General features: G+C 45.5%; 1 protein-coding gene across 7 annotated transcripts in view; it reads right to left on the bottom strand.

Moving 5' to 3' along the window:
* The window catches only part of LOC148866148 (pentatricopeptide repeat-containing protein At3g12770-like), a 53983-nt gene that overhangs the window by 14296 nt on the left and 14149 nt on the right, over positions 1-25538 (bottom strand). The gene's annotated exons all lie outside the window — the stretch shown is intronic.

A 25538-nucleotide genomic window follows, 5' to 3' on the forward strand; every position in this document is an offset into this window, starting at 1 on the left:
AGCCATAGTTTTACTTGAAGTAAGTTGCATTTTTTATATTGATCTATTAAAAGAGCACATTTTCTGGTTATTTTAAGAGGTGCGGCTAAGAGGTTTCTTCTCCTGAACTGTTCTTTGTGATTGATCCATTAAAAGAATACTTTTTCTGGCTACTTTAAGAGGTGTGGCTGAGAGATCCCACCTTTTCTGGCTATTGATCTAGTTCTTTACTTGTTTCTTGACCTACGACTGGTTCTAGGTTTAAGACTCTAATTTCTTGACTGTCGCCAATTCTAGGCCAGCAGTTAGTTCAGTTTCAGCCCTGCACTCTAAGTTGCTTTTTGGTTCTTTGGAAGATTATCAAACCTTTTTTTTTTCTGATAGATTCCCAACCTAGAAGGGTAAAGTAGGTTTGGTTATTAACAAATTCTGGGTGAGATTACCCAGTCTTAGTGATAAAAGAAGTATTTTTCTTGACCTTAGGTTCGACTGTTAGCAAATTCTGGGTGTAATTACCCAGTCTTAGTGATAAAAGAGGCATTCTTGAAACTTTTTTATTGACAAAGAATGGAGTTTAAGAGCCAAGGGAAAAGTTTTTTGGGGCTGGTGATGCTAGTAGCATAGCTGAGAACAGTTTTCAGATTACCACAATCAAGTTTGATGGATGAAACTATTTGGAGTGGCCCCAATCATCCATGATGGCTATTGGGGGTAGAGGAAAGCTAAGTTATTTGCTGGGTGATGTGAAGGAAACAACCAAGGAGGACCAAATATATGCCAAATGATTTCAGGAGAACTATTTATGGTTATGACATAGCTGTGTAACTCCATATAACCACATATCAACCAAAACTATTTATGGGCAAAAACAGCAAAGGAAATTTGAGAAATCATGAAAGAGACCTACTCCCAACCTCTCAATGTTGCTAGGGCTTATGAGCTGAAATGTAAGGTGAATAACCTTAAACAAAGAGATAAGCCAGTCTCCGTTTATTTTTCAACCTTGAAATCCTCGTGGCATGAAATTGATACCTTAGAAACAATTGAGTGGGAAAGTCAGAAGAATGCACAGACTTACAGAAAGAAGGTTGAAACCAATAGGGTGTTTAAGTTCCTAGCTGGTCTGAATTCTAAGTATGACATTCTAAGACAGCAACTTCTAACAAGAGATAGTGTGACCTTATCACAAGCTTACTCTCTAGTGCACAATGAAGAGAGTAGAAGTTATGTTGCAGCATCTGCCACTTGAATCAGCCTTGGTAGCAACTAAACCCAAGTTTGGGGGGATAAGGAGAGAGATATGAAGAAGGAAGACAAGAGGAACCTAATATGTGAACATTGCAAGAAAGCTAAGCATACCAAAGAAACCTATTGGAAGCTATATCCTCATCTAGTTCCAGCAAAACTCAAAAATAAAAAGGGGAATGCTAATATGGTTGTTACTACTAATTGTGCATCCTCATTTGGCACAAAAACAGCACCACTAGACACTCTAGCTGATGTCTGAGCTGCTTTGACCTAGTTGGAAAATGAGGTTAGTAATTTAGCATCATCATCTTAGTTGCCAGTCACAACATCAGCCCCTCCCACCTTAGCTTTTGCTCATTCAAGTACACGACCTCAGCTTATCATGCTTTAGCTCCAAGTAACAGTGAACATTGTTGGGTAATAGACTCAAGTGCATCTGATCATATGACTGGCTTGCCCTCACTATTTACTATATATCACTTATCCTCTAGCAAAGACAAGGTGTCTATTGTTGATGGTTCACTTGTTCCCATCTCTGGAAAGAGAGACATCAAGTTGTCTAGTGCCATTTCCTTGTCTTCTGTTTTACATGTTCCTCAACTTAGCACTAATTTACTTTCAGTTAATAGCATTACTAAAAACCAAAATTGCTCAGTAACCTTTTATCCTGATCGATGTGATTTTTGGGATTTGGAGACAAGGAAGGTGATTGGGACTAGCCGTGAGACAAATGGAATCTATCTGCTTGGAGGAAATTCACAGTAGGAAGGCAATGAAGTTAGGGGGTCTTTTGTTTCTTAGTCTATTGGTCAAGTTATGCTTTGGCATAATCGCTTGAGTCATTTATCCTTTAGGTCTTTGAAAAGCTTGTTTCCTAGTTTATTTGAACCTATCCAGATGTCTAGTTTAAAGTGTGAAAGTTGTGAACTGGCAAATCATTGTAAAACTTATTCATTGAGTAATAAGAGAAGTAGTATTCCTTTTGACATTGTGCATACCGATGTTTGGGGACCTTATCACATCACTGCTATGGGGGGTACAGATACTTCTTACTACTTGTTGATGACTACATCCAGTTTTCTTAGGTCTATTTGATGCATTCTTGAAATGAGGTTCTTTGATCAAGATTCAAGGTGCTGACAGTAATTGATTAATCAAGTTTCAAGACTGAAGGTGGCAATCAGTTTTCTGGGCTTTTTTCTTCATAAAGTACCTTTTCTTGAGATTGATACTCAAAAGGACTTTGTTATTCATTCAAAGAGGTGCATATAAAAAATCTCAAGACTGATATCAATCAGTCAAGGACTGATATCATGAAGGGACGAGAGATCCATCGTATGGACGCCCAAATCTTGCGGAATAAAGGGGCGAATTTAAAAAATTTTTCTCTCACTTTCAACTGGGAATCGCATTCCCTATTTAGAAAATCATATTTTCAAGGATCAATCCTTAACCATAAACTGAACCAGATCTGAACCAAAAGTAGTAGGAGAAGATTATACTTGATACGGAGAAGTAATATCTCCCAATGAAGGTGTTCACGCCCAAGGAATGATCGAAAGACTGCTCCAACTGAAGATGGCGCAGTGCAGGATGGAGTAAATCAGCAGTATTCTTCTCCAAGATTTCTGTCCTTCGCAAGAAACAGCAGGATGGCACGTGAGCACAACTCCCTATCTATTCTTTCTCAAAGAATTGATGTCAAGATCGAATCTTGACTTCTCCCACAACTGGAGATCGAACTGGCAAACTAGGCGGCAAGAAAGAATTCTACAAGGTTGCTTAATTCTTTCTTCTGTGTTTTTCAGTACTCAAGAGAATGTGAGTATGTGTCCTCTCTTGGCTGCCGCCCCCTTATTTGTTTTTAACCCCAAAGGATCAGCTCCTAATCCAATTAGAAGTTGATGATCCAAATCTTATTTGGATCAAAACATCTCTTTAGGTGATAAGGATTAACCCCTATCTTATCTGCAGATTAGATTAGCTTTCTCCTAATCTCATTAGGAGGTTTCTAGATCTGAATCACATTCAGATCTGGACTCTCTGAGTGGATAGGGTTAAGACCCTGTCCTATCTGCTAATCCATCTCAGAATTCGCCCCATATTTAACTAATTAAATAGCCTAGTTTGAAATGGGCTTTAGGCCCATTAAGCTTATGTACTCACTTAACCTTCCTAACTGCTGCCCAGTTGGGCTTCCTTGTATGGCGTGGGACCCAAGTATTGATCTACACATCAGCCACATGGGTTCGGCCCAGCCCTTGTTATAAGGCCTGCCGAATACACTATTATGGACAGTGCACCCCCTGAAACCCATCAAATGGGCTCTATGGGCCCAATACTTACCCTAAGTGGTCCCTGGGCCAAGCCACCTTGTAACACCCAGGGACTGTGGGCAGATGCAAGATTAACCCATCAGGTATTATCCTCAATGGTCTTACACTCATAATGATCATACACTGCCCGACAAAAGATGACCTCTCCCTCGGCTACAAGGAACAGTGTTGCACTTTCTACTTATATGGATCCCGGGAATTAAAACCTTTTGCAAACCTTTTAGAAACCATAATATATATATTTTTATATCTCATATAAAATATACTTTGCAAAACAAATCTCAACGGTTGAAATCGGCTACCGGCAGTCTTGGTTTCCATCAGTGAGAGTGCATCCCCGATCATTACCTTTGTTCGACAAAGGGGCTGATCCTGTCACTATGATCACCCACTCAGATGAATTCTCAGACTGTCCCAACATACCCAGGTTTTGACCCCCGCTAAGGATCTCACTGATTGGTACATCAAAGACAGCCCAATCCGACACCTAGTGCAGTATCATAATCGAGTCTAGGGGTTGGGTGTAACTTTCTAGTTTTGCCCATCAATCTCCAAGGTCTAGGGCAATACTGGAAATCTGGTCTAGTTCAAAGATTCAATTAATCATACACTGTATGTGCCTAGGGTCTCACCCTGGCGGCTGAGACAGGCCACCCCAACCAACTTGGTGGCACAAAAGTGTCAGCCTTATCAGGATAGGTCTCCCCAAACTGACCCACTGGCTGTGAACATTCTAAACTAACACGAGTCTCATTAAGTGTCCAGTTTAAGGGTATTACACAGAAACATACCAAGGGAACATGAATCAAATATGTACTTTTATTCATTTACAATAAGCTCATAATGTACATCATTCTGATTGAAACTAAGGGCATACAAAACTGTCTAACAGCTCCCACTTGCACTTAGGTCCAATCAAGTACAAGCCGGAGTCCCATGCTTTCCACATGTTTCTCAAACACTTTCTATGATAGTGGCTTTGTCAATGGGTTTGCTACATTTTCCGCTGACGCTACCTTCTGAATCAGTACGTCCCCTCTACCAACAATCTCCCACAGTACGTGGTACTTCCTCTCGATGTGCTTTGACTTCGAGTGGGCTCGTGGCTCCTTAGCCTGAGCAATGGCTCCATTGTTGTCACACAACAATGGGATGGGTGGTGTGCTGGATGGAACTACTCCCAACTCGTGAACGAACTTCTTCATCCACACGGCTTCTTTGGCAGCCTCACTTACGACAATGTACTTGGCCTCGGTCGTGGAGTTTGCGATGGATCCATGTTTGCTGCTTTTCCAACAAATAGCACACGATCCTATCATGAAAACATATCCAGATGTAGACTTTCTATCATCTGGATCCGACAGGAAATCGGCATCTGTATACCCTTGTATCTATAGTGAGCTACCGTCGAATAGTAGACAAAACTCTTTTGTCCTTCGAAGGTACTTAAGTATGTTTTTTACAGCAGTCCAGTGCTCCTGCCCTGGGTTGGCCTGAAATCTGCTTACTACACTCACTGCCTGAGCAATGTCAGGACGAGTGCACAGCATGGCATACATGATGCTCCCTACGGTAGAGGCATAGAGGACGTCTTTCATGCCATCAATCTCCTCAGAAATCTTGGGAGACATCTTCTTGGAGAGAGTGACTCCGTGCCTGAAAGGAACATTTCCTTTCTTGGAGTTCTCCATGCTATATCTTTTGACTATTTTGTTAATGTAAGCAGATTGGGATAATCCTATTATCCGCTTCGATCTATCTCTGTAGAGTCGAAGACCCAATATTTAGAAGGCCTCTCCAAGATCTTCCATGGAGAATTGTTCTGAAAGCCATACTTTCACCGTAATTAACATTCCTACATCATTCCCAATGAGTAGAATGTCATCTACATACAAACCAAGAAGGTAACCTTATCTCCACTATACTTCCTATAGACACAGGGTTCATCCGGATTCTACTCGAAGTCAAACGATTTGACAACAGAGTCAAAACGGATGTTCCAACTTCTAGAAGCTTGCTTAATTCCATAAATGGATCTGCTAAGTTTACATACCATGTTTTCCTGACCTGCAGCAATGAAGCCATGCGGCTGCTGCATATAGATATCTTCAGTAAGATCTCCATTCAGGAATGCAGTTTTGACATCCATCTGCCAAATCTCAAAATCATGGTATGCTGCTATAGCTAGCAGGGTCCTAATGGATTTAAGCATTGCCACAGGCGAAAAGGTTTCTTCATAGTCGATGCCCTCTTTCTGAGTGTACCCTTAGACGAGCTTTGAAGGTCTCAACCCTACCATCGGGGCCCTTCTTCCTCTTGTAAATCCATTTGCAACCGATTGCTTTTACCCCGGAGGGCGGATCTACCAGAATCTAGACTCCATTGGTCTCCATTGAGTCCATCTCTGCTCTCATGGCCTCCACCCACTTCTGGGAATCTATGCCCAACATAACAGACTGGTGGCCTGGATACCCGAGTGGGTCTTCTAGGTTGGTCACTACCTGGAACTTGTGGGACATCTCCCACTGCTCTTGAGCCTTCCTCATCAAGAACTATTTCTTAACGATGGGTGTCCAGGATATAATCGGTTTCCAAGAACTGTGCATTTCGGCTACAGAGCACCTTCTGCTCACTTGGGTCATAGAATAGGTAACCTACAGAGCCTTTTGGGTAGCCTACAAATAGGCAATGACTGGTTTTGGATTCCAACTGCACTTGTTATTTTAACATGTGCTAGACAACCCCAAATCTTCAAATGTCTGACACTTGGTTTCTTTTCGATCCAAAGTTCATATGGAGTGTTCGGAACCGATTTGTTTGGAACCCGATTCAGCACGTAAATCGCAGTCTCTAATGCGTAACCCCAAAAGAATGTGGGTAACTCTAAGTGTATGAGAAGTGACCGGACCATATCCAATAAGGTCCTATTCCTCCTCTCTGAAAAACTATTAAGTTGTGGTGTAGAAGGAGGAGCTAACTGTGATACTATCCCATTGTCCTTCAAGTAGTCATTGAATTCGTCAGTGACTCAGGAGACCACATACATCAGTATGTATAAGGATTCAGACTTGCCGCAGTGCAGGATGGAGCAGAAACAGCAGGAAACAGCAGGATGGCACGTGATGGCGCAGTGCAGGATGGAGTAGAATTAGCAGTATTCTTCTCCAAGAATTGTCATTCGCAAGAAACAGCAGAATGGCATGTGAGCACAGCTTCCTATCTATTCTTTCTCAAAGAATTGATGTCAAGATCGAATCTTGACTTCTCCCACAACTGGAGATCGAACTGGCAAACTAGGCGGCAAGAAAGAATTCTGCAGGGTTGCTTAATTCTTTCTTCTGTGTTTTTCAGTATCCAAGAGAATGTGAGTATGTGTCCTTTCTTGGCTGCCGCCCCCTTCCTTATTTGTTTTTAACCCCAAAGGATCATCTCCTAATCCAATTAGGAGTTGCTGATCCAAATAAAATTTGGATCAAAACATCTCTTTAGGTGATAAGGATTAACCCCTATCTTATCTGCAGATTAGATTAGCTTTCTCCTAATCTAATTATGAGGTTTCTAGATCTGAATCACATTCAGATCTAGACTCTCTGAGTGGATAGGGTTAAGACCCTATCGTATTTGCTAATCCATCTCAGAATTCGCCTCATATTTAACTAATTAAATAGCCTAGTTCGAAATGGGCTTTAGGCCCATTTAGCTTATGTGCTCACTTAACCTTTCTAACTGCTGCCCAGTTGGGCTTCCTTGTATGGCGTGGGACCCAAGTATTGATCTACACATCAGCCACATGGGTTCGGCCCAGCCTTTGTTACAAGGCCTGGCCGAATACACTGTTATGGACAGTGCACCCCCTGAAACCCATCAAACGGGCTCTATGGGCCCAATACTTACCCTAAGTGGTCCCTGGGCCAAGCCACCTTGTAACACCCAAGGACTGTGGGTAGATGCAAGATTAGCCCATCAGGTATTATCCTCAATGGTCTTACACTTAACCTCTCAGCCCATAATGATCATACACTACCCGACAAGAGAGGACCTCTCCCTCGGCTGCAAGGAATAGTGTTGCACTTTCTACTTATATGGATCCCGGGAATTAAAACATTTTGCAAACCTTTTAGAAACCATAATATATATACTTTTATATCTCATATAAAATATACTTTGCAAAACAAATCTCAACGATTGAAATCGGCTACCGGCAGTCTTGGTTTCCATTAGTGAGAGTGCATCCCCGATCATTACCTTTGTCCGACAAAGGGGCTGATTTTGTCACTATGATCACCCACTCAGATGAATTCTCAGACTGTCCCAACATACCCAGGTTTTGACCCCCGCTAAGGATCTCACTGATTGGTACATCAAAGACAGCCCAATCCGACACCTAGTGCAGTATCATAATCGAGTCTAGGGGTCGAGTGTACCTTTCCAGTTTTGCCCATCAATCTCCAAGGTCCAGGGCAATACTGGAAATCTGGTCCAGTTCAAAGATTCAATTAATCATACATTGTATGCGCCTAGGGTTTCACCCTGGCGGCTGAGACAGGCCACTCCAACCGACTTGGTGGCACAACAGTGTCAGCCTTATCAATATAGGTCTCCCCAGACCGACCCACTGGCTGTGAAAATTCGAAACTAACACGAGTCTCATTAAGTGTCCAGTTTAAGGGTATTACAAGGAAACATACCAAGGGAACATAAATCAAATATGTACTTTTATTCATTTACAATAAGCTCATAATGTACATCATTCTGATTGAAGCTAAGGGCATACAAAACCGTCTAACATATCAATCCCAGAATTGTAGTTGAATGTTATCTAAGTACAAAATCATTGTCCTAGGTCGGTTGTTATCAGCCTTGAAATACAATTTTTTCTTGTCACAATAGTTTAAAGCCTCTTCTTAACTTAGAATGGAGTACAAGAACTAAGGGGAAGGTGCTTTTGGGACTGGTGGTTCAAGTAACATGACTGAAAGCACCATTCTGATTACAACTGTTAAGTTTGATGGATCAAACTACTTGGAATGGGCCCAATCAGCCATTATGGCTGGGGGTAGAGGAAAAATTGAATTTCATTCTAGGGTATGTGAAGGAACCCTCCAAGGAGGGCCCCACTTATGCTAGGTGGGTCCAAGAAAATCTTTTGGTGATGACATGGTTGTGCAACTCTATACAGCCACACATCATCCAAAACTACTTGTGGGTCAAAACAGGTAAAAAATATGGGATGTTATGAAGGAAACTTACTCCCAGCCTCTTAATGTTGCTAGGGTTTATGAGCCAAAATGTGAGGTTAAAAATCCGAGGCAAGGAGAGAAGCAGGTCTCTGTTTACTTTTCAACCTTAAAATCCCTTTGGCAAAAAATTGACCATCTTGAAACAATTGAGAGGGAGAGTCAAAAAGATGCCCAAACATATAGAAAGTAGGTTGAAATAATAGAGTTTTTGAATTCCTAGCTGGTCTGAACTCTGAATATGACATTGTGAGGCAACAGTTGTTGATAAGAGATAGTGCGACTTTATCACAAGCCTATTCCCTAGTGCATAGTGAAGAAACTAGGAGAAAGGTTATGTTGCAGCAACAACCCTTCGGATCAGCCTTGGTAGCAGTTAGACCTAAATATGGGGGGATAAAGAGAAGAAGGAAGCTAAGAAAGACTTAGTATGTGAACACTACAAGAAACCTAAACATACTAAGGACACCTGTTGGAAGTTGCACCCTCTTCTAATTCCAGCAAAACTCATAAATAAGAAAGGGAATGCTAATATGGCTGTCAACACTGATAGTACAACTTCATCAGGCACAAGAGGCACTCCTCTAGATACCCTAGCTATAGTCCGAACTGCTCTGACTCAGCTAGAAAATGAATTTAGTAATTCAACTCAGCCTACTTCAGCTCTTGCTCATATAGGTACAAGAGCTATTGCCTATCATGCTTCTGTCCTAGGAAATACTAGACCTTCTTGGGTAATAGATTCAGGTGCTTCAAATCATATGACCGGCATATCTACTCTATTTAGCACCTATTGTTTAACCTCTGGGAGAAACAAAGTTTCTATTGCTGATGACTCTCTTGTACTAATTTCTAGCAAGGAAGACATCAAATTATCAGATACCATCACTCTATCCTCGGATTTGCATGTTCCCAAGCTTAGTGCTAACTTTCTTTCAGTTAGTAGTATTACTAAAAATCAAAACTGTTCGATAACGTTTATCCCTGATCAGTGTATTTTCAGGATTTAGAAATGAAGGTGATTGGGATTGGCCGTGAGATGAATGGAGTCTACATGTTGGAACATTCACAGGGGGAGCAGAGTGAAGAAGGGAAATTGTTTGTTTCTCAATCTTGTAGTAAGATTATGCTTTGGCACAACCATTTAGGTCATTTATCTTTTGGGTCTTTAAAGAGTCTTTTTCCAAACTTGTTTGAGTTAGTAAAAGTGTTTGGGATAAAATGTGAAAGTTGTGAACTTGCAAAACATAGTAGATCATCTTATCCTTTAAGTAATAAATGAAACAACCTTCCTTTTGAGATTGTGCATACCAATGTTTGGGGGCCTGTCATACTCCCACCATGGGGGGGTACAGATATTTCTTATTAATTGTTGATGACTATACTAGTTTTTCATGGGTCTATGCTGTGCACTCTCGAAATGAGGTCCCCTCTCTGACCCAAGCTTTCCATCAGATGATCCTAACTCAATTTAAAACCAAGATCAAGATTCTTAGATCTAATAATGCTAAGGAATACTTTGCAAAACCCTTGGCATCCTATCTCCTTGATCATGAGATCATTCATCAAAGCACCTATCCTCACACACCTCAGCAAAATGGGGTTGCTGAGAGAAAAAAACAAGCATATTTTAGAGGTAGCTAGAAGCATCATGCTCAACTCCAATGTTCCCATACGCTTCTGGGAAAATGCAATCCGTACAGCCATATACCTCATTACCAGGGTTCCTTGGTTGCAAAGGGATTCACACAAACTTATGGCATAAACTATACAGAAACCTTTGCACCTGTTGCAAAAATGAACACTATTAGAATTCTATCCATTGCTGCAAACTTCTCATGGCCACTATTTCAGTTGGATGTTAAGAATGCCTCCCTCAACGGAGACTTGCAAGAGGAAGTATACATGGAGTTACCCCCTGTTTTTTATAGTACAAAAGCAAGAAAGAAAGTTTGCCTTTTGAAAAAGGCCTTGTACGAGCTGAAACAATCCCCGAGAGCTTGGTTTGATAGATGATAAAACTTAGACTAGATGTTCGTATAAGTTCAGATTAGAAGAAAGAAAAGGAGAAGAGAGAGAGGAGGAGAAGGAGAAAAGGTAACAGCCGAACTAGAGAGAAAAATTCAAATCCCTCTAGTCGGCCCTTCTTTTATTTATACTCTTCTAAGGTATACAAGAATTACCATTGTGCCCTCACTTAAGTGAGAGCCACATGAACACTACATATATAACTAAACATAAAAGGACTAAACTATCCTTGTACAGCCGGCTCTAACACTCCCCCTCAAGCTAGTGAGTATATGTTATATAGTCCCAGCTTGTTACATATGTAGTCCACTCTTCCTCAATTCAACCGTACCTGACAAAGAGGTCCGTACCCTGAAGCAGCGTGCCTGACTGATTAGGGATCTAACACATGACAACCGCACTCTAACGGCCACCTGCTACCACCATCTCAGCTGTTGCAGAGACGGCCCTGACAGAAAGGACAGTGGTGGTTATGCCTGCCACCCCCATAGAGGCGGTTACACCTGACCTGGCAGAGGCCTGGGAGTGAGTGCACTAGGGGGGTTATAAAAGGCCCTCTTCCCTTAGAGTAAAAGTAAGTGATATTTTGTGCCTTCTGGTCTTAGAATCTCTTATTTTCCTTGCCTTCTCAAGAGTACTAACTTGAGCATCGGAGCATCCCCACTGGGTTCCTCCCTCGAAATCTCTTGTTTCCTCCCTGTTTCAGGCATCTCCTACTCCCTCAGAGGCAAGGTTACCGACAGCTAGGACTGATCGAATCGTGCATCATCATTCAGCACCATCTGTGAGAATGCTTCTAAAAGCCTCCCCCAACCTCTAGCTCTTTTCTAAAGAAAGAAAACTTAGCATTCATGGCTTCTTCTGGCAGTGATAGACATAATGCCGACCTGAATGCCGTCGGGGAACACCCTCAGCCCCCCACTGTCTGCATCGGGCAGTTCACCATCCCCCTCTCGGTGGATGGAATCCCTAGCCTGAATGTGCCACGAACAGTGGCACCTGTGAATGTTCCCCTTCCCCCCTCTATCGAGACAACCTTCGCTGAACCAACCATTGTCCCCCTGGCAACTAGCCAGAACCAACTTGATGATTTGATGCAATGCATGCGGGCCATGCAAGCCCAAATGCAGCAACTTCAGCAACACCAACTCTACCAGCAACAGGTACTACATCACGTCTCTCAGTACCACTACCAACAGTAGTTACCCCAACTGCCTCAGAGCCAGCCATAGCTCCCACCTCGGCACTCTGCTATCAAGCAAGTCAAACCCTCTCCTCAGGGCGGGCACCTTCACCGAGGAGAAGCTTCCCAGGCTCAGAACCCCTCAAGAAGCCAAGCCCCATCCCCGGGCAAAAGGGAAAGACCAACTACCCCCGCTTCACAGCATGCCAGCGGATCAGGAACCTCCCGACCTATCAAGCCAGCGTCAGCTCAGCATTCTCAGTTTGGGCTCCCGCTCGTGAAAAACCAATTCGGCGTCATAGACGCGAACTACCACCAGCAGTCCGGGCCCGTTGAACTCGACAACACTGAAGCAAGCAACGCCAACATTGGGCCTTCCAAGCAACTGCGGAGGCGTCGACGAGCTCACTGAACTACCACCCGCATCCTACCCGAGTTCAGAGGTAAAGAGGAAGTGAGCTCGAACGAGGTAAAGATTACCCTTATTCTCTCAGTCCCTTCCCCCCTGTCATCAGAACTCCTCGTTGTCCCCATGCCCAAAGATTTCAAACTCCCCCCGCTAGACAAATATGATGGCTCCTTTGACCCAAGTGATCATGTAGATGCTTTTCAGTCCCAGATTCACCTAACGAGGGCCAGCAAGTCCTACATGTGTGTGGCCTTCACTACCACCTTCCGAGGAGTGGCTCGCACCTGGTATAGGAACTTGGTCCCCGTGTCGATAAGGAGTTGGGCCCAGTTCGTACAAGTCTTCACCGCGCACTTTGTCACCAGCAAGCGGTGCCCCCGAACTGAGGAGAGCCTCCTCGATATAGTCTAGAAGGAAGAGGAGTCCATCCGGGGCTATATCAAACAATTCAACGACGTGTGCTTACAGATACCACGCCTAGACCCCGCTGTACATCTCGCAGTGGCCAAGAGGGGAGTGACGCACAAGGAATTCAAATGGCACATGGTGGTCAACCAGCCCGCAACCATAGCTGAGTTTCTCAAACTCACAAATAGGTTCATAAGAACTGAAGAGGAGATCAATCAAAGAACTGAGGGCGGGTTTGAAAAAGGAAAAGGGAAAGCGAGCCTTCCAACCAAGAGGACGAAAGGAAGAAAGACTCAGCTCGGGGGGCGAAGCCAAGTCAGTCGTTCTGCGCTCTCGCGTCAAATCGGGTAGACTACACACCCTTGAACACGAAGCAGGCCGAGATCCTGATGACGATCAAGGATGCCCCATACGTAAAGTGGCCACCCCGCCTGAAAGGAAACCTGAATGAGAGGAATAGAAACTTGTATTGCAGATTTCACAGGGACCACGGTCATAGTACCGAACATTGTAAGAATCTCCACGACGAAATAAAGGAACTCATTCGTCGCGGATACCTAAGAAATTTTGTACAGAATAATGGTAATAATAATAATAATAAGGCAGGTCAGCAAGGGGAGCGCAGTAGGGATGCCCCTGAGTCCAACAACCGGCCAGCAGAGCAGTCACAGAAACAACCCCTGAAGGAAAGGCCAGTTCAGGGAATGATCCACGTGATCACTGGAGGATCGATTGTAGCGGGTTGCACCTCGATAGCAGCTCAAGCATCAACCCGTGAGGCCGCTAGAGAAGAATAGAATCCCCCAAAGTGGCTGAGGACAGAAGATCTCATATTCTTCATCGAGGATGACGCGCGCGGGGTTCACTACCCCCACGACAACGCGCTCGTCATAAAGGTAAAAATCAATGATTTTGAAGTCCAACGTGTACTTGTCGACTCCGGCAGTTCGGCAGACATCCTTTTCAAAGCAACTTTCGACAAACTCCAATTCCAAGAGAGTGACTTAAAGCCCGCGAACACCCCACTGGTCGGCTTCAGTGGAGAAGAAGTCAGGCCCCTAGGAAAGGTTACAGTACTTGTGGAAGTCGGCCCGTGTCCTAGCACGGTAAGACTCAAGCACGACTTCTTGGTGGTTGCGACCCCCTCCCCATACAATGCCATAGTAGGTCGACCAATCACCCACGCTTTAAGGGTTGTGGTGTCCACTTACTATTTAGCCATGAAGTTCCCCATGGACTTCGGCATTGGGGTAGTGCGGGGTGACCAGCTTGAGTTCCACAAATGCTACGTCGCCGCCCTCAAGGGAAAGTCTAAGGTGGCCAACGGCCTCGAGCTGGAGTGGCCCATGGAACAGAACGAGGAGCGAGTTGCACCCACGGAGGAGACCGTTCCCATCCCTGTCTTGGCAGAGGACCCGGCCCGAACACTTTAGGTCGGCGCTCCCTTGGAGGAGCCCTTGCGATCCGCGGCAGAAATGTCCGGCATAGACCCTAACCTCATAAATCACAAACTCAATACTGACCCTATAGTTAGGCTCATTAGACAGAAGAAACGCAACCTAGCCCTAGAACGATGGAGGGCGGTTGACGAGGAGGTCAGGAAGCTCCTCGCAGCAGACTTCATAAGGGAAGTTCATTACTCGAGCTGGGTAGCCAACCCCATTTTGGTGAAAAAGGCCAACAGTAAGTGGCGCATGTGCGTCGACTACACCGACCTAAACCGAGCTTGCCCGAAAGATTGCTTCCCCCTTCCCAGGATCGACTGCCTAGTGGATGCAACCTCGGGGCACGCGTTGCTAAGCTTCTTGGATGCCTACTCGAGCTACAACCAAATCAGGATGGACTCGGCCAACGATGAAAAGACCGCCTTCATAACCGAGTCCGGCCTATACTGCTACAAGGTTATGTCCTTCGGACTAAAAAACGCTGGGGCAACCTTTCAAAGGCTTGTGAATAAGTCGTTTCAACCCTTAATTGGCACTAAGATAGAATGTTATGTAGATGACATGGTCGTCAAGACAAAATTTTCTTATGAATTAATACAAGATTTGCACTCTGTCCTTCAAATTCTGCACAAATTTGGCATTAAGCTAAACCCAAACAAGTGTGTCTTCGGTGTCACCTCGGGTAAATTCCTAGGATACATCGTCAACCGGCACGGTATTGAGGCCAACTCGGATAAAATAAAGGCCATCCTATATATGAGACCATCCCCAAAAAGTAAAAGAGATTCAGAGGCTGAATGGCAGAATAGCTGCTCTGAGTCGTTTTATGTCCAAATCGGCAGACCGTTGCCTGCCTTTCTTTAAGGCAATGAAAAGCAAAGGGATCGAATGGAACCCAAGTTGCCAGCTCGCGTTTGACTAGCTCAAAAGGTACCTCGCCGGTACCCCAGTTTTGACCTGGCCCGAAGAGGGCAATGTCCTAGAGCTGTATCTCTTAGCAAGTGACAGCTCGGTACTAATAAAGGTAGTAGATCGGGTCCAGCGACCCATCTACTATGTTAGTAAAGTATTGCAGGAAGCAGAGACACGATACCCGAAGATAGAAAAACTAGCCTACGCATTGGTCATTGCAGCCTGCAAGCTCCGCCCATACTTCCAAGCCCATACCATTATCGTCCTCACTGACAAACCCCTGAGGCAAGTGTTACTCAGGCCCGAGGTCTCTGGTCGATTGACGAAGTGGGCCATCGAGCTCAGTGAGTACGACCTCCAGTTCAAGCCGCGAACTGCTATCAAGGCCCAAGCCTTGGCAGATTTTGTTGCGGAATGCACATTCAGCTCCAAAGCCCCTAACCCGGTTGAGGACGAAGCCCCTAGCCCGATTGAGCACGAAGCCCCCAATCCGAGTGAGCTCGGTGCTCCCAAGCCGGTTGAGTCCGAGCACCGTGAGGTCGCACCCAGTTCGGTATCTCTCCTGGTTAGGCCAAGCGCGAACTGGGATGAAGAGCCCTAGATCCTCCACATAGATGGCAACTTAAATCAACAAGGCAGCGGAGCCGAAGTAGTTCTTCATGGTCTGAGTGGCACAAAACTGGAGTATGCACTACACTTCGAGTTCACGGCATCCAACAATGAGGTGGAGTACAAGGCATTGATAGCCAGGCTAGCCCTAGTCCAAGAGGTAAGAGCAAAACACATCATCATCTACAGCGATTCCCAACTCATGGTCAATCAGGTTACAGGCGAATACGAAGCCCGCAAACCGACTATGATCGCCTACTTAGCCAAAGTAAAGGAGGCTCTACTTGACTTCTGGTCACACTTCATCAGACAAATCCCGAGGTCGGAGAATGCTGAGGCCGATGCCCTATCTTGGTTAGCCAGAACCGGTGATAACACCATGAGGACCGTGTACATAGAGAACTTACCTCGGCCTAGCATTCTCAGGGGGGGCAGAGGAGGTAGCACCTGTCGTCCAAGCAGAGCCGAGCTGGATCAATCCACTCGCGAGCTTCCTGCTACATGGGACCCTCCCCGCAGACCGCAATGCCGCCAGGAGGGTGGAGCGCCAGGCAGCCAAATACGTCATAATAGATGGACGGTTGTATTGAAGATCCTACATTCTCCCCTACCTACGTTGCTTGTGACCTCCCGAAGTCAAGCTTGTACTTCACAACATTCATGACGGCATGTGTGGCAGACACCTGGGGGGCAAGGCCCTCGCTCAAATAACACTACGACAAGGGTACTATTGGCTAACAATGAAAGCCGATGTCGTCGAGTTAGTCAGAAAATGCGACAAGTGTCAAAAGCACGCCAATATCCACCATCAGCCCGCCACTGACCTCATGTATCTCATCAATCCATGGCCCTTTGCGAAATGGGGCATCGACCTACTCGGGCCATTCCCACCAGCAACAGGTGGGAGGAAGTTCCTAGTAGTGGCGGTAGATTACTTCACGAAGTGGGTAGAAGCTGAACCTCTCGTGACAATCACAGCTCGAAATGTCCATAACTTCTTTTGGGAAGAGCATAGTGTGCCGCTTCGAGTTACCTCGGGTATTGATTTCCGACAATGGCAAGCAGTTTGAGGATATCAAATTCCAGGAATGGTGCCAAGACATGGGAATTCGGTAGAACTTCATGTCGGTCGCGCACCTGCAAGCAAAAGGTCAGGCAGAAGTCACGAACAGAGCTATCCTCCGCGGATTGAAGGTCCTAAACCGAGCTAAAGGACTATGGGCGGATGAGCTACCCAGCGTCTTATGGGCCTACCAAACTACAGAGAAGACCGCCACCAAAGAAACTCCCTTCAACCTCACATACGGCATAGAGGCAGCCATCCTAGCCAAAATCGAAATCCCCTCATTACGACTGGAAGCATACGGCGACAAGACCAATGACGACGAGTTACGTACCAACCTCGACCTACTCGACGAGGTGAGGGACCTCGCCTACATCAGGACTACAGCATACCAGCAAAGGGTAGCTCGGTACTACAATGCCAGAGTCAAGAAGTGGAACTTCCACGTCGACGACCTGGTTCTCCGCAAGGTCATGGTACCTGAGTCAGGCGTTGGCAAGCTCGGACCGAACTGGGAAGGACCCTATCGAGTAAAAGGAGTACTCGGAGGAGCGCACGAGCTCGAAACCATGGAGGGTAGACAAATACCCCGAGCATGGAACATCGTCAACTTAAGGCGATATTACCTGTAAATTACCAAACTAAGTGAACTATGAGCCGCCCCCAGAGCCAAAGAATTTAAGCGTCGAGCTGATAATGACCTCGGCACCATAAGACCCAGCCGCCTCTTCGTCATGGGCAAAGCCTAGGAAAGTATCCTATCCAAAGGGTTAAAGCGTCAAGCTGATAATGACCTCGGCACCATAAAACCCAGTTGCCTCTTCGGCATGGGCAAAGCCTAGGAAAGTGTCCTAGCCAACGGGTCAAAGCGCCAAGCTGATAATGACCTCGGCACCTCTTCAACGTAGAATCAAGTGTGAAACCTGAGGTGCATAGCCCACTCCGAGCTAGGCCTATTGAAGACAAACCGATAAAATCGACCCAGGCGGAGAACAGATCGGGCGTATAGCCTTACTATGTTAACTCGCTTCAAGAAACCCCCTCGTTTTGGGGACCTAATTCTAAGCAGTTCGGCAAAAGGAAAGAATTTGACTACACAACACTAAAACAACAAAGGTATTTCATTACTGATGTTTCCTTTACAGTATCAAAACGAGCTCGCAGGCTCGGTACATATCACCTCGGGCTTGCAAGCCCGGTGCATGTCACTTCGGAGTCACACCTCCCTTGCCCTCAGAAGGAACTTCAACAGCACTTGGGGGGTCAACTTCATCTTCAGAATCCGGATCATCATCAGCTGCAAGAGCCATCTCCAGAGTAATGCGCGAGGTGGTTATGGCACGAGTATCGAGTTCGGGGTACGCATGCCTTATCATCTATCGGCTCAGCTTAAAACCTCTCTGGTACGAGCCCACCATTAGATCGTCGAAACGCTCCGATGCAATGTACTCGTCGGCGGCCTTCACTTTGGTGTCCTCGAGAGCCTGGAAGAAGATCTCGGACTTCTCCTTGATATCGGCCTTGAGGTATTCCACCTCATGCTCCAAGACCCCTTTTGAGGTCGTGAGGTGCTTCACAACGAGGCTCAAGGCGTCGTTCTCTCCGAAGTCTCTCCAACTCACTCTTTTGAGCCGAAGTGTCGCTCTCAAGACGTTGGATCCGCTCCCGATTGAATGGTCAGGGCGTGGATGGAGGAGTTTACCTGCCACGCAAGAACAAGTCAGTCCGGCAAGAAAATAAAAACACAAGAAAAGTACAAAGGGAAAAACCACTTCGACTTACCACCATAGCATGAGACGCAGCGCGTGCGCTGATGTGGCCCAGAGGAAGTTCAGATCATTCCGCGACCTCCCCGGGATAGACGGCCTTCTTGCTCTTGCGGAGAGCACAGCTCGGAGTCAGCACGCTACCAACCCCCTCTTGGCTCCCCGAACTAGAAAATACAGTCTAAGTGTGGGAAGCCTCCATAGTTTTGGTATCCCAAGCCTCTGCGACCCCGGTCTCCGCCGCCACTTCCGGGATAGGCCCGGCCACCTCGGGTCCCCTGGGGGAATCCAGGTTAATGACCGGAGGATGGCTTGGGGCTTCGGACTTCATAGCCCGAGGAGACTCAATGCGGGCTCGCTTAGTAACCCGCTTCCTTCTCTTCATCCCATCAAGCAAGTTGACACCACGGGTCTTCTCTACCTCCATGATACCTACGAAAAGAGTTCGGCATCAGCAAAAAAAAAGCTGAGTAAAGAAACCTACCCGGACTCAAACCGACATGAATAAGCTTAGCCTCTGGTAAGGGAGTCTCAACACTCGAGCTCGGGAACAGTCGCCCTCCAAATAGTAGAAAATGGCCACCCCGTAGCACTTCGGACCACGAAGTAGTCTCGCTTCCACGCCAGGACCTTATTTAGAAGCTTATGTAGAAGTTTAAATCCTGGGTGGGGAGATAGGTAATAGGCCTACCTATGCCCGGGAAGGAAGCTCGCTTGCTTTTTAAGCATGAGGAGGGCTGAGAAAATTTCTAAGCCTAAGGGAAGAACGTATTCACAACAGAGGGAAATGGTCCCGACAACATTACAGATGGAGTTCAGGTGAAGCTGATCGACGGAGACGCCGAAATGATTCAAGACTTCGATGAGATTAGGGGATGGAGAGGGAGGCGCAGCCCGGCAATGAGTTGCTCCCGGAAGATCACGATCTCATCCGGACCGTGCTCCCAAGGGAAGTCGCCCGTGGGCAAGCTATAAGTGTACTCCCCGTGCAGGTTGAACTGAAGAACAAGAGACTGAAGTCTCTTAGACGTCATAGTGGAGGGTCTGAATTTGTCTGGCATCCGAACTCGACGGGAAGTGGATTCCAGGCTGCCACGGGTGACCCGGACTAAAGGCCCTACCTCGGGCTCATCCAGAAGGCTGTCGAAAGAGGCAACCCGACTCGAGGTCTCTCCCTCAGGCCCTCCTAAAAGGCTATCTAAACTACCCGAGCTACTCGAACTAGACATTAGAAAAGGAAAGGAAATTGAAAAAAGCTAAGGAGACTCACCAAGGAAAAGCTACCAAACTAGGGAAAGTGACGTGAGCTAAAGACTTTGGACGCGAGCTCAAGAAACAAGCACTGAATATTAGCGAAGGAAAAGTGACCAGGGCCCCCACTATTTATAGCCGCTATACCCGCACATCAACGGTCGAGATCAAAGCCATCCAACGGCTCTCAGGAAAATCGGCTACACGACCCCCGAGGTGAAATCAGTTTAGCATGAATTTTTTACGTCCGAAAACTGATAATTGTTTGGCGTCCATGCGTAAGCTCTACACGACATGGGCTGACTTTTGGTCAAGCCGCGCTGACCCTGGTCGAGCCAAGAACATAGTTAGGTCAGACCGGAGGATCTCCAAACTGGACGAAGCACGCCACGGGGAGACCTCAGGCACAGGGAGTGGGGGGCAATTGATGGAGGTAGATTTGGCCCGGGCATAAACTCCCCACGCTGGGTCAAGACCTCAGTCCGTGAACTCCCCACGCCGGGTCAAGACCTCAAGCACGGGGAGTGGGGGGCAATTGATAGAGGTAGATTTGGCCCGACCCCTTGGCTGTGGGACACGTGGAAGAAACCGGGTATGGCCTGGTTCGAGCGCCAGCTCGGCACAGCGACAGCCATATCCCAAGAAGAGTACCGAGCTTCCCGAGCTCCCGCAGGAAGAAGCTCGAGCTCCCGAGGAAGAAGCCCTGAGCTCCCCAAAAGGAACCTACACTTCCTGGGAGGTGAAGCCCGAACTCTCCCTAGAAATCTCGAGGCTAGCAAGGAAACCCGCGAAGGGAAAAACCCAAGCTAACCCACCTCGGGTCAGTCCGGGCCATACCCCGGCACCTCGGACAGTGAGCCATACTCCTGCCCGAACTCAAGACTTTCCCCCGTGCACCACTCCGGCACCTCGGCTCCAGGTCGCATAACTGCAACCGTACCTGACAAAGAGGTCTGTACCCTGAAGCAGCACGCCTGACTGATCAGGGATCTGACACATGACAACCGCACTCCAACGGCCACCTGTTACCACCATCTCAGTTGTTGCAGAGACGACCCTGACAGAAAGGACAGTGGCGGTTATGCCTGCCACCCCCACAGAGGCAATTACACCTAACTCGACAGAGGCCTAGGAGTGAGTGCACCAGGGGGGTTATAAAAGGCCCTCTTCCCTCAGAGTAAAAGTAAGTGATATTTTGTGCCTTCTGGTCTTAGAATCTCTTATTTTCCTTGCCTTCTCAAGAGTACTAACTTGAGCATCGGAGCATCCCCACTGGGTTCCTCCCCCAGAATCTCTTGTATCCTCCTTGTTTCAGGCATCTCCTACTCCCTCAGAGGCAAGGTTACCGACAGCAAGGACTGACTGGATCGTGCATCATCAATACTCTTCTATGGTATACAAGAATTACCATTGTGCCCTCACTTAAGTGAGAGCCACATCGATTGAACACTACATATATAACTAAACAAAAAAGGACTATACTACCCTTGTGTTAGATAGTCTTGTATGCCCTTAGCTTCAATCGGATTTGATGTACTTTTGTTATTTAGTGGAAATAAATTAAAGTGAATGTTTGATTCATGTTGTTTGGTATAATTCTGTGTAAGACCCTAAAACTGGACACTTATAGAAACTTGTGTTAGTTTTAAATGTTCACAGCCATTGGATAAGCTGGGGAGATTTATCCTGCCAAGGCTGATATTGGCATGCCACCAAGTGTTGGGATGGCTTGTTTCGGCCATCAGGGTAAGACCCAAGGCACATGCAGTATGGGATTGCTTGAACCCTTGAACCGGACCAGATTTCCAGTATTGCCCTAGACCGTGGAGACAAATGGGCAAAACTAGAAAGTTACACCTAACCCCTAGACTCGATTATGACACATCACTAGGTGTCGGATCGGGCTGTCTTTGATGTGTCAATCAGTGAGATCCTTAGTGGGGGTCAAAACCTGGACATGTTGGGGCAGTCTGAGAATTCATCTGAGTGAGTGGTCATAGTGACAGGATCAGCCCCTTTGTCGGACAATGGTAATGATTGGTAATGCACTCTCTCTGATGGAAACCAAACTGCCGGTAGTTGATTTCAATCGTTGGAATTTTGTTTTACAAAATAAGATATATATATATATATATATATATATATAAATATATATATGTATATGTACGGTTTCAAAAGATTTGCAAAATGTTTTAATTCCCGAGATCCATGTGAGTAGAGAGTGCGGCACTGTTCTTTGCAGCCGAGAGAGAGGTCTTCTCTTATCGGGCAGTGCTTGATCATTAAGGGCTGAGAGGTTAAGTGTAAGACCATTTAGGATAATACCTAATGGGATAATCTTGCACCTGCCCACAGTCCCTGGGTTTTTATAAGATGGCTTGGCCCAGGGACCACTTAATGTAAGTGTTGGGCCCATAGGGTCCATGTGATGGGCTCAAGGGGGTCACTGAGTCTTTCAGTGAATTCGGCTGGGCCTTGTAATAAAGGCTGGGCCGAACCCATGTGGCTGGTGTGTAGATCAATGCTTGGGTCCCACGCCATACAAAGAAGCCCAACTGGGCAGCAGGTTGGAAACTAGTTAAACACTGAACACTTAATGGGCCAAAAGCCCATTTCGAACTGGGCTGATATGATCACTAGTTCATAGGGCGAATTTGAGATTAGTGTTAGTAAAAGGATTGGGTCTTTGAACTTATCCACTCTAAGAGACCAAATTCAAATTAGATTTGAATCTGGTAAACCTCCTAATAAGATCAGGAGTTAACTAACTTGATCTGCAGATAGGATTAAGATTAACCTCTATCCAAATACTGATTTGGATTGGGATAACTTCCAAAATATTGGGAGGTTTTTTAATCAAGAAGAAAGAGGAGAAAACCCTAGCAGAAATATCAGATTTCGAACTAGGGGGTTTGAGTAAGCAAGAAACACATCCTGCAATCTGAGATTTGATCTCTCACAGACTCTAGAGAGAAGAGACAATTCTGCCCTCTTCGTCCCTGGAGTTCTCCTCCTTCAGCCGCCGCCACTACCTGTTGGAAGATTTGATCTTTGCAGCAACAAGAAGTCAAGAAAGCAGTTCTTGACAATAGTCTTGCAAGAAAGACACTAGGATTCGGTGTTCAAGGTTTCCAGAGGGTTCTTGTGAAGAATCCAGTGTGTAGGACGCACCCTGCTGGTTCCGTTCCATCCACAGTTGTGTCATCTTCAGCAGGAGCGGATCTTGGTTACTTCTTTGGGCGTGAACACCAACTTTGGGAGATATTATTTCTCCGGATCAAGTATAATCTTTCCTGTTTCCTTTTGGTTCAGATCTGGTTTGTTTATGGTTCAAGTAGGATCCTTGAATAATGTATTCTAAATTTAGGGAATATGATTCCCAGTTGGAAGAAGGTAGGAAATTTTTTTTGAAATTCACCCCCCCCCATTCCGCACCTTTCTTGGCGTCCATTAGATGGATCCTACCATTCTTTCACCTTGTACAGTTGGCTCTAACAATAGGTTTAGACTGGCTTTGGACAAATTCGGATACATACAAGCTCAGTCAGATCACACCCTCTTCTTGAAGAAGACAGGTCATTCCTTGACTCTACTTGCAGTCTATGTAGATGACATTGTGATAACAGGAAGTGACACTAGTGAAATTGAAACCCTTAAGCAGAACCTTAACAAGGAATTTGAAGTGAAAGACCTAGGAAAGGTATACTACTTCCTAGGAATTGAGGTAGCTCGATCTAAGCATGGCATTTTCATCTCCCAAAGAAAGTATGTTCTAGACTCATTGGAAGAAACTGGCAAGTTATGAGTGAAACCTGTTGATACTCCCATTGATCCTAACCATAAGATAAGTGCAGAAAGTGGAAAACTCCTTTAGGACAAGGCTATGTACCGAAGGCTGGTTGGGAAACTTCTTTATCTCTGCCTAACCCGACCAGATATTTCTTATGCCGTCAGTGTTGTCAGTCAATACGTACATTCTCCTAGGACCACCCATCTCCTTGCAGTAGAAAAGATCCTTTCCTACTTAAAGAGATGTCTAGGGAGAGGTATACTCTTCAAAAATAATGGTCATATGAAAATAGAAGTGTATATAGATGCGGATTGGGCTGGATGTGTTTGATGATAGGAGGTTCACCTCTGGATATTGTGCATTTGTAGGGGGAAATCTTTTTTCTTGGAGAAGAAACAAAATGTTGTTGCTCGCTCTAGTGTAGAAGCGGAATACAGATCCATGGCCAATGGTGTTGCAGAAGTGTTATAGCTGAGATCCTTGCTTAATGAATTGGAATTTGATTATAAGAAGCCTCTAACGTTGTAAGCATATCGAGGTTGACAGACATTTTATCCGAGAGCGGGTCGCATGTCAAGAAGTATGCCTTCCTTACATTGCCTCAGACATGCAATTAGCTGATCTCTTCACCAAAGCAGTCACAAAAGGAAAATTGGAGACAGATCTACGCAAGTTGGGCATGACAAATATCTACTCCCAACTTGAGGGGGAGTGAAGAAATGGTTAGAGCCACGAGTGTGGGGTTCCATACCCACACTCAGGCTCTAGTGTGTGTGGTTTCATACCCACACCTAGTTGTTTCTAATTTCTTTTATTAGTAGTTTCTAATTTCTTTTTAGTAGTTTTTGTAGAGAACACTGATGTGGGCCCCACGGCTGTGGTCTCCACTGTGTTCGTATGACAACATGTGTAACCTCTATTAGTTATGTCAGTGTTAGTTGGTAGTTATCTTAGACAGCTTGTTATTTTAGTTTGTTATTTGTTTCAATCTATTATTTGTTTTATTTGCCATGTAAGAATTAAGGGCAGTTCTGTCATTTCCTACATTTAGTGAACATAACCTATAAATATTAAGAGAGTGGTGGCAGCAGACTCATTCAATTTGTCCCTCCTTTCAATAACCCTTGTGTACTTCCGCTTCTTCTCCTTTCTTCTTCCTCTTCCTTCTATTTTTCTCAATCCAAAATCTATTGGGATTCAAGACTGACTATAGTCTTGATCGACTACTTGGTATCAGAGCCTATCTAGGGTTTCTCATGTGAGTCTAGTCCAGCTGGCCACATGAAAACTGTCTAGGGTTGGAAGCTTACAAAGGACTGTTCGTTGGCTGATTCTTGGAGGTTACCAGAAAAGTTTAGCAGTTGTTCGAAGACTTGTCGAGGCTTGCAGAGTGCTTTGGTAATCAGGAAGAATCAAAGGAGGTTAGGGTTCAGGCCACGATTGAAGGTAGCGATCAGAGTTCTCTGGGTAAGTCTTTATTTTTCCCTTGAGATTGCTATCAATCAAGATAGGTTGGACCTATCTAGGAGGAGCGGCCGAACTCTCCTATTTTCTCTCAGAGGTGATCGGTTTTTTAGGGTTTGTCATTAACCCTACGGCTAGATTTGACTGTGAATTCTTTTGGAAAGTGCAGCTAAGCACTGTTTATGTTCTCACAAAGGTCTTCCTAACCCTATGATTGAAACCCTAATTCTGCTTCAGCATTACAGAGTGCTTTCTAAGTGAGTTTCAGACCTGGTTTTGGCTTCCGAGCGTGTTTTGAGAGTGAGAACTGTTATCGGACTACATATATTCTAATTTCCGATTGGTTTTAGATCAGATCTGAACTGATTTCATACAGTTTTCTGATTGTGATCGATTGTTTCAGTGTTGTT

The sequence above is a fragment of the Nelumbo lutea genome, chromosome 3 (assembly GCF_056320005.1).
Source record: "Nelumbo lutea isolate HS-2025 chromosome 3, American lotus-T2T, whole genome shotgun sequence".
Taxonomy (NCBI): domain Eukaryota; kingdom Viridiplantae; phylum Streptophyta; class Magnoliopsida; order Proteales; family Nelumbonaceae; genus Nelumbo; species Nelumbo lutea.